Here is a 10,654-nt window from a genome sequence, read left to right on the forward strand (position 1 = left end):
ATAAGAACCTTAACGTTGCATGAAGCATAATTTAATTGCAGATATTGTAAAGCCGAGGTAATTTCTTAAAATCGTTTGAGCAAATTTTGTAGTAAACAATTTGCGTGTTTTTACGTACGAATTGTAAAAGTGACAAAGTGCAATACCTTCACATGCTAATTGTGTGCATGAGTTATTTTTATAATCTTGTTTACCGAAAAACTGTGTAACAAATCGAATTCCCTCACGTACGAACCACGAAAGGGGCAAAGTCCAATACTTTCACGTGCAAATTGTGTGCATGAGTTATTTTTATAATCTTGTTTGCTGGAATACTGTGTGATAACTCGAATTCCCTCACGTACGAACCACGAAGGGGGCAAAGTCCAACACTCTCACATGCAAACTGTGTGACTGTATATCTCATGCAGACTGGCTTTTCACAGATATAATAGTAACGTGAAGGTATGGAGAAGTTAGTTTTATAACTAGTGCCTTAAGTAAAGGCTCTTTTCTTTTACGAATCAATAACTTATAACACTTTTACAATCAAGTCGTCAGATTAGACTGTTTCATTAAGTACAATCGCACGTGACAACCTCGTGAACAATGATGATGTAACCATCCACAACAATGATGAAAATCGTGGCATTTCTTAGCTATTCGGTATTCGACGAGCTTCATCATCGTAAGAAACCATGAAGAAACCTTGAAACCTTCGAGTCTTCCCTCTAAGTAACGTTGGTGAGTTGATATTCATAGGACTTAAAAAATTTTTTTATTTTACAAGGAAAGACAAAGAATTAAAGTGAATCTATAGTATGAGGATCGACTCAGCTGTGCGCAGCGGTTCGCGTTTTTATTAATGTACAGCAATACCCAATTTCGCACAAAACATAGTCTTAATTTAGGATTAAAACAGTAGATTGTTGATACGGTTACACTGAAGCATTCAAAATAGCTTATGCATGTTAAACGTGCCGATGTTTATGTATTAGTCGGGGATGTCAGTTTCAAGCGACTGAAAACGCCACAAAATCGCAGAACATGACACTAAAAACATATGGTAATTAAGTTATCTTTATTCATTTTCCTTGCATCATATCAACGTTTGAGATCAAAAGGTACTGCACTGTACAGTGTATTTCAAGCCAACAATTGGCATGTTGTGGTGGTTTTGCCTTAATAAGTGTTTTTGTTTGTTTGTTTTTTAATGCTCTATGGAAAATAGGTAGATCGCTTTACCGTAGAGCGCTTTAGTCGCGGGTTTGATTACCGTGACTGTACTGATACTTAAAACAACTAAGCAGTGAAGGTACTGCCTTTGCCCTGCGTTGCTTCAGGGACGTAGAACTGTCAGTCCCGTCTCCAGTAGGAGACATAAAAAGTGTGTCCTCAATAGACATTATTCACGATACCCGTCATCTTTGCAGGCGCTTTAGCATTGATGGGATAAAGGCAATGTCACATGGTTTTTCAGAGGGTAAACAAAAAAAAAGTATATTTGCCAATGCAAGAAATCGCGGTCTACTTAGTTTATTCTCTCAAAACGAAACGACGATTTAATAGTCATGCAAAATGTACGGTTTGAGTTTCAACAAAATTAACGTCATTATTGCTTGCTGTGGGGACATCTACGGTCGCTATTGCATTAAAAAAAGTAACAATGATCACTTCCACCCATAATTTGCAAGTCTCGTTTTTAATATAAAAAGTTGTTCATTTTCTGTTCTCAAGAAAAAACAAACTCGACCGCGATTTCTTGTATTGGAAAAAACTATTAGTAGGTCAGCACTTATTTCCATTCGCCAAACTGACGTTGACAGATTAATGATTCGTACACAAAGTAAGGGTTAGGGTTAGGGTTAGGGTTAGGGTTGTTGCTATATATATTTAAATCGGACCGTCCATTGTCAGCAAATCCTCAGTGGTGTAGGGGTCAAAGTGATGCACCGAAGAGCCGATGTTCCGCTATCGAATTCTACACGTGCCATCTTGAATTTTTTTTTTCCTTAAAAATTGAAGAGACTTACACTTTTATAAACAGAAATTTCAGGTAAGAAAAGTGAAATGTCTTGTAAGAGCCACTGAGAGGAAAATGTCAGTTTGGCGGATGGAAACAAGTGACGACCCTATTAGTACAGTGAAACCTCGACATAACGAAGGACCAAGGGACTGGCAAAATTTGTTAGTTATAACGAGGTTTCGTTATGTCGAGGTTCTTTTTCATCAATTTTGCTGTTACTGGGGTAAAGAAAATCGTTCGTCATACGGAGGACTTCGTTATGTAGAGGCTCGTTATATTGAGGTTTTACGGTACTTCCGTGCCAAAGACATTCACACTTAATGAAATAAGGCGGACTGGCGAAGCTTCCGACTTTTTCATCGCATTCTCTACTTTGCACAAAGAGCCTTTCTCTCTCCCTTTTATTTTGGCGGCGAGGGGAAAAGGACTTTCCCCGAAAAAGAAAACTCCTGATCGCAGGTTAGACAAAATGAAGAATTTCTCTGTTTACATAGTTTTCCTTCTAGAAGGACGATTACACGTGTGCGTTTCGTTAAAGTGATGACTTTTTCAATCATGCTGAGGTTGGTAGCGAATTAGAGAGACACCATCTTTGTCGCAAAACAATCATGGCTACCATGTTCACCATCACTAACGAACTAACTCTACGTTATTTTTAATCTGTTGGTGCTTGTCTTTATTAGGTCCCGTTAGGGAACTGGAGGCCGTATAAGTATCGCATATTTAGAAAGGCAGAACTCCAAAAAAAGGGAGTCACATTTTATGAAGAGTAAAAAACGGAAACCTGCTCACCACACCAAAAGCACGAAGAGACCTGGACACTAAATGAACCACTACCACCTGTGCGACAATCATTCAGGTATCCCCGTATTTAAAATATCCCTTTGATATCGCTCTAATTTTAGTATCCCCGCATTTTGGGTATCTCCCTAATTTAAGAATCCTGGCATTTCGGATACCCCTTAATATCCCCGTATTTTGGTGTCACTCTAATCTAGGTGTCTCGCGTTTTGGTTGTTTGCCAGATTTAAGTATCCGGGTTGAACACCCGCGCTCAAGTCCCTGATGATGTGGTTGAAAACACTGATCCAACCCTGGTCGTTTTCGACCACTGAAACCGGCTCTACGACATGACTTCTTCATAATGTTTTCGTTATTTCAGTTCGTTGCGATGTCCTTAAAAATAGTGGAATTGAATCGTAGTTTTATTTCACAGCGGTCGACCACCAGCGCTCTAAAAGATTATCAAGACATAGTTAGACTGGAAGTCGTGTTTTAAAAGGAACTGGCCAGTTCGATCGTTGGTGATCACATAAACAAAAACCACCAGCCGTGAAAACGTTTCTCTTATACGTGCAAAATTTTACGTATGCATGCAGTTTCTTTTTGTGTGCAAACTGATCACAGAAGGCAATCTTTAAACAATCACACGAGGCCATTTTATTTGTCGGAAATCCTGTCCAAGGTATAAAATTCTGCGAGTAGCTTGAGTGGCAGGCATGATCCGGGCGGGCACGGTGTTTGCACGGTTCTCGCTTGGAACCCAGGTTACGCAAGGTTACACTGCCAAAGATGGTGCCTTCGAAACATCGACCGAAATCACAAGGGATGTTAGTATCCTGGTTAAGTACTAGGGTATACTCGCAACTCTGATCTGAAATAATGGAAAAACCCACATCACGAGGGATTTGTATACGGAGTTACCCAAAGCACAGGGATATCCAAATTGCGTCGAAGTAGACCAAGAGATTTTTGTACTTCTTAGCGTACACACTGCATGCGATGTGTAACCATCATCGACTGTTCATTAGCAGTGACTAATAACAGTCCAGTGTGACGTCCCCAGGGTACCCATGGTGAGTCTTACCCTTGTATTATAATAACAGTCCAGTGTCTTAGGTGATATTACTCCGTTCTTCCCTTTTGTAAGTCGTTTCACTTAGGCAAGATACAGGCTTCCAAGTGCAGAGCAGTTTTCACAGTTTGTACAGAAATTCAAGTTACTTGAACTCGCAAACAAATCGTTATTGAACAATACGATGAACATGAGCGTATGAACACGACCTTATCAACTGTTCATTAACAGTGACTAATAACAGTTCAGTGTATTTGTTGATATAGTAGAACCCCGGTAACTCGAACTCTAAAGGGAAACGAAAAACGGTTCGAGTTAGCGGGGAATTCGAGTTACCAGGGTAAATTTCAGTGAAATTTTAATCAAGTGAAAGGAAATTTAGTTCGAGTTAGCGGCGAATTCGAGTTATCCGAGTTCGAGTTCTCGAGGTTCTACTGTATTTCTACGGTCGTACGTTTTGTTAATCTGTGTCGCTAGGTTAGTATACACGCTTCAAGTACAAAGTGATTTTATCTGTAACAGTGTCAAGAAAATGTGGATTCCAAGAACTGGCAAACAAATTAACATTGTACAATACGATGAACCTGCGGCTCAAACTGTACATAATTTACGTATATACGGTGATGTTCTCATAATGCTACATGTTGAATAATGTTAGTTTTTTCTAAGTGATGCAGATGAGATTACATTTTCTACCTGCAAGTTAAGATTTACAAGAATGTAAAACTACTTTCTGAATTCAGATTCAGAGTAAATTTGTTGCCTGTACTGTTCATTAGCAGGGGTTAATAACAGTCCAGTGCGTCGATTTTGATATTAATGCTGATTTACTTAGCTGTGGGAATATTTAGAATGCATCCAGATGAAGCCCAAGTTTCTCAATTTCATAAAATGAGCTCGCACACAAATCAGCATTGTGAAACTGAATAATTATGGTGAATTTGAGCTTTAAACCATACGTCATTTACGTATATGCAGTGATGTATTTTTGCTAACAATGTTGGTTATTGTAGCTGATGCAGATAAAGTTTTGTCATCTGCATTTTTAGATAGTCTTATTTAAAAGAATTAAGGTCGCTATCTGGATTCCGATCTGTGTTTGTAAATTTGTTGCCTGTGCTGTTCATTAGCAGTGACTAATAACAGTTCAGTGTATTTACTCCGACTGAACAGCGAAAAAGTGAAGAATCTATTATACTACCGTGCAAATTCATTATAAAAAAATGGTCGCTCCCTGGATCCTGACCCAGGTTAAGAGTAAATCTGTCGCCTGTACTGTTCATTAGCAGTGACTAATAACAGTCAAGTATGTTAAGTAATGTTACTAAGGTGGTATGTTTTGTTAAGCTGATTTACTGAGGTAATATACGTGCTTCCTAGTCTAGAGCAAATTTATTAATTCCCAAAAAAATGGCGCAGATTCCGCAAACTCGAAAATTTGACAAGTCACCACTGTACAGAAGGTCAGTGTAAAACATAGACTGCCCTGGGGCCCGTTTCTCGAATGCCCTGGTAACTTTTCGGGCCCGAAATCAAATATTGAAATCGAAATATAAAGAATAACAGCGCGGGTCCTGGCTAGCAACTACTCCATTTTGTTTCATTAACTGATAGTTTTATCATGTTAGATTCAAAACTATTGAAACCTCTATCTTGCACGTAAACAACAACAGCTTTGCGGGCCCCGTTAATTATCGGGGCTTTCGAGAAACGGGCCCTTGGTGCGGACCGCGCGGGATCGTAGGAAAAGTCTCTATCCTCCCTGATAAATAGAAATTTACAAATGTAATGTTAGAGATTGCGTTGCTACAACAAGCGACAATTTGTAAAGAAAATTAAAATGTCTTCATAATTTTACGTTAGCGTCTTTTACCAATAAAATCAAGGTTTTTTGTCATGAGACCATGTGTGAATATTCGTTCTTTCTTGTGTACAAGTGATAAAACCAGTTACGAAAAAAATTTCGTACTAATTTTGACTTTGAACGAACCGGCCATAAGAGGAGCAATTTCTTCGAGGCTCCTTTTAACTTGGTAGTAAAATTACGTTTACTTTGTGGTCCTACTTAGCTGCGGTTACACTAGCCGTTTTACAGTTTGGGTAAATGGCTGTTACCCATGAGGAAGCAACTTCTTCTGTGTGTGACTAATAATCGATTTTCCCAAAGTACTAGTGGTGGGGTTATTTGAGGACTTTGGAAAGTGCACAGCCATCTGAAGTAAGAGATTCTAACAAATTCCTATGTTGTCCGGGGTGGGGGGAGGGGTAGGGGTTTACAACAGGGAGTTTAAGCAACCACGATGGCGATGCCGAAGGCGGAGAAAGCGTTAACATTAGAAAGTAAATTCGCGCTGTTGAAATTTTCATCGCTCTTATTCCTACTTATTCCATCTACAGTCAAACCCCGCTTTACGCCGGGACACCCGCTTAATACGGACACCTCATTATAACGAACAGTTTGCTTTGTCCCTGGAGAAAGAAAGCCCTTACATTTTCTCTAAAGTCAACCCGCTTAATACGGACACCTCATTATTACGGACAGTTTGCTGTGTCCCTGGGGAAAGAAAGCCCTTACATTTTCTCTAAATTCAACCCGCTTAATACGGACACCTCATTATTACGGACAGTTTGCTGTGTCCCTGGGGAAAGAAGGCCCTTACATTTTCTCTCAATTCAACCCGCTTAATACGGACACCTCATTATTACGGACAGTTTGCTGTGTCCCTGGAGAAAGAAGGCCCTTACATTTTCTCTCAATTCAACCCGCTTAATACGGACACCTCATTATTACGAACAGTTTGCTGTGTCCCTGGGGAAAGAAAGCCCTTACATTTTCTCTAAAGTCAACCCGCTTTATACAGGCACCTCATTATTACGGACAGTTTGCTGTGTCCCTGGGGAAAGAAGGCCCTTACATTTTCTCCAAAGTCAACCCGCTTAATACGGACACCTCATTATTACGGACAGTTTGCTGTGTCCCTGGGAAAAGAAGGCCCTTCCATTTTCTCTAAAGTCAACCCGCTTAATACGGACACCTCATTATTACGGACAGTTTGCTGTGTCCCTGGGGAAAGAAAGCCCTTACATTTTCTCTAAAGGCAACCCGCTTTATACGGACACACCCCGTTAAAACGGACTTTATATCACCCCCTCAGTGTCCGTCTTAACGGGGTTTTGACTGTAGTTCCATTTTTCAAATGTTGAGTATTTTTTTCTGGAGTTGAATTCTAAGAAACTATTATCTAAGTTCAGAAAAAGAAAAAGAAAATTGCCGTCTTTTGTCCACGTCCTCCATAAAACGTGAAATTGGGAAGTTTCACGTCGGAGTCGTACAGCGACGTCGGCAAAGAAATGAACAAAGTTGTTGTTTTGCTAATTAAAGTTATTGCTTTTCCGCCGTTCTCGTTGCCGTCGCCGTCGTCTTTGCTAAAGCTTCCTAACGTCTCCTTGAGCCCCTTAAAGAAAGTCCTTTGAAAACATAGAAGCCCTTGGGTCTATTTTCGGAAATTCTCTCTATCGGCGGGAGTCCAAAATAGTAGGAATGTATTTCAGTCAAACGTCTCTTTCCTTTTTTATTCTTACCGGGGATTTGGTTCTCTCCCTCAAAGCCGTTTTTTGGATGTCACGCAACGCTCCCCAAGGAGCGTTGCGTGACATCCCAAAAACGGCTGCGAGGGAGACTAGGGATTTGACTGCTGTCTGTATTTTCGGGCACGCGCTGAAAGATGATTGAAGAATCCACTCGAGTCTCCTGTTGGAACACGTGTTCCCGGAAGTGATAAAACCGTACTGCAATCGAGCGCGTCAAGCTCTCAGTTAAGAAGAAGAAGAGATTTTTTGATACGCATCACCTGTTGCTTGCAGGCTAATTGGAGTCACGCAACGCTTTTCCATAGGAAGAAGCCATTGCGTGACGACACAATTTATGAAACATTTGTGACTACTTACAAAACTTCAACATTAACGATAAAAACTGTTTAACTTGTATTTCCCTGGCGGTATATACAGCCAACTGCCTTTATAGCAGACACTCTAGGGACCTTGAGTTAGTGTCCTCAGTAGCGAGAGTCCGTAATAGCGAGAGCTTATTTCAGCTAAATGTCTGTAATTTAGTTTTTCATTGGATTTAGCTGCTGTCCGTATTATCAGGGTGTCCGCAAGGCGAGAGTTGACTGTAATTTGCTTTTTCCGGGGATTTAGCTACTGTCCGTATTATCGGGGTGTCCGGTATAGCGGGGTGTCCGCAAGACGAGAGTTGACTGTAATTTGTTTTTGCCGGGGATTTAGCTGCTGTTCGTGGGGTGTCCGGTATAGCGGGGTGTCCGCAAGGCGAGAGTTGCCCGTATAGGGCTTGAAAAGAGTCCCGCCCGATAGTCATGGACCAGTACTGATTTTTCTACTGGGCATACAAGTTTTAATACTCACCAGGCAAGTGATTTTCTGACGAAATCACATTCAATAACCCTGGGCTCCGGGGGGGGCAGGTACTTCAGAATGTTTGTGTAAGGATGTGGTCTTGGGACCCCGCAACCCTTAGCCTACACCAGACCTTGTTCGGCTGAATTTTGTTGGCCCAAACTAGACAAAACTCCCAAATTTCTCCTAGAGTCGCTATTTTCCAGAATTACTGAGGACGACGCCTTCTTTGCTATTAAACTGAGTTGCCGATGAATTAAGATTTGCCAATTTCACTTTTTTTGAGTCGTCAATTCCCGGTTTTCCTAGTCTGGACTAAAATCTTCAACCAGTTGATCAGCAGTTTTCTGGAAAACGATACCCTATTCTAGACCAAAACTATTTTTTGTTAGGAAGGGAATTCAACAGCTTGCTACCATGATAAGAGATAGAATGAAGTCCATTGCTGGTGGTGTTAACTTTTGGCCCCACAAATCCTTATTACAGTAGTGCAACTGTTGTTAAATAAATATTTCGTATTAGTTTTCACTGCTTACTTTCTTCTTTTTTTTTTTTGTTTTTTTTTTCATCCAATCTAAAACTCTTATTCCTCCTAATCCTTGAATATGTAGCGCTGCTAGACGTCGAACGAACATTGAACCGAAGCGAATTCATCCACATAAAATGGACATTTCACTCTTCAAAACATGATTTTTTTCAACTTCGACCAAAGACCAAAAAGTACAAAGGCGATACGCATTAAAGTCCTCCACGAGGAATGAAAAAGGTATTTTTTTTCTACCAATAAATGAAACACTTACAATAAATTCCCCCTTACCGCACTTCCGCTTGACTTCGTGGAATCGCCGCGGACCCGAAAACGAGAAACGGGTTTTCAAGTCTAATCCCAAGCTAATCCCCGCCCAAAGTAACACAAGATTCGAAATAAGGCTAATGCCCCGCCTATCGCGGCACAATACTTGTGCCTAATCCCCGGCTAATCCCCGCATAGTCCTAGGATTGATCATGAGGGGCGGGGATTTATATTAAAGAGATTCAGATTCACGTTTACCAGGAGTCCATCAGCGTTTACCGCAAACGGCAAACGTCAGACTCAAGTTCAGAATTTCTCAGAATAGAAAATAAGCAGATAAAAACAGTTCCGAACGATTCATATGGTTAAAACTAGCATGAAACTACTTATTTTTGTGTAGAAGCAATATAGAGTAAACGGAAAATAAGGGGGAAACTTGGTCACGTGGTACAAGTTTGGCGTAAACGTGAATCGAATCTCTCTATTGACTGGTGCATTACGCGTGCGCGTGCAAAACTTCGTGTACAAGACTTCTAGACTGGTAAGAATTTCTCTTTTAATCAGTGCCACAATAAAGAGATCTGCGTTTTTTTCTCGGGAAAGTTAATTTATAAAAGGAATAGGAAACTTTTTTCCTGTATGTATTTGCATAGTCTGATACTAAACACTCCAGGGGTTGGGAGAATTCTCCGCAGTTATGCAAACCGTGAATTCTCCCAACGGCCCTCTCGTGTTTATATCAGGCTACGCAAACCCGGAGGACGTTTTCTATTCTTGGGTTGCACGTGACGTCACCAAAAATCAAACTAAGAAACTATCGATTCTTCTGAGTTTCTACTTTCACGAGGTATTACAGTACCTAAACACCTTTACACGAACAAATTTTTGGTTCGAAAGGGTTCTTCGTTTTGCGAGAGAGGACGCTTGAATTTCCAAGCTTTCGCGTGACGCGGCATTTAGCTGGCGGCCGGGAAAGCTCTTATGTGGGTTAAAAACGTTACCGATTTTGGGAGATTTTGCAATCTAAACATTCCTTGTCTCAGAATAAATATTACTGTAATCTTTATGAGTTCCTCAAGCGAAGAATTCACGCATTAGTAGGAAAACTCGAAAACAGATGTTTCTGTTGGTATCCGGCGGCCATATTGGTGTTCCTGAACGGGACACCAACATGGCGTTTCCATACAAAGGTTTATAAATTTAGGTAAACCGTTTTTCCCAATATCTCGCATTTGAAATATTTCACAGACTTGATTCTTGGGAAGGGTTTTTGTATATTTATCTTTTTTCATTTCCCAGATTCTAGTCCTTCTGTATTGAATGGTTGGCATCTTTATTTTTCATTTCGTGACAGTGCAAGCCGACTTAAATAATAATAAACGTACTGCCCCTCCCCCTCCCCAACCCTGCTCCCCCTAACCCTGAGAATGAGAATGAAAGTTCAAGTTTTTTTCAAGCCCTGAATATGTTGGGGAACCCGCGCTTTTCCGTTTCCTCTTTTCAACATACAAGTAATCCCTGTAATGATTTCCCTTGTCAGCACGGTGCGTGATTCCCTTGAAAATCAAGTGCTTGCGTGACGTTC

General features: G+C 40.6%; 1 protein-coding gene across 2 annotated transcripts in view; it reads left to right on the plus strand.

Annotated features, from left to right (window-relative positions):
• Positions 1–10,654, plus strand: part of LOC140924635 (NLR family CARD domain-containing protein 4-like) — a 388,290-nt gene that overhangs the window by 320,185 nt on the left and 57,451 nt on the right. The gene's annotated exons all lie outside the window — the stretch shown is intronic.

This window comes from Porites lutea, chromosome 14 (assembly GCF_958299795.1).
Source record: "Porites lutea chromosome 14, jaPorLute2.1, whole genome shotgun sequence".
NCBI classification, from domain to species: Eukaryota; Metazoa; Cnidaria; class Anthozoa; order Scleractinia; family Poritidae; genus Porites; species Porites lutea.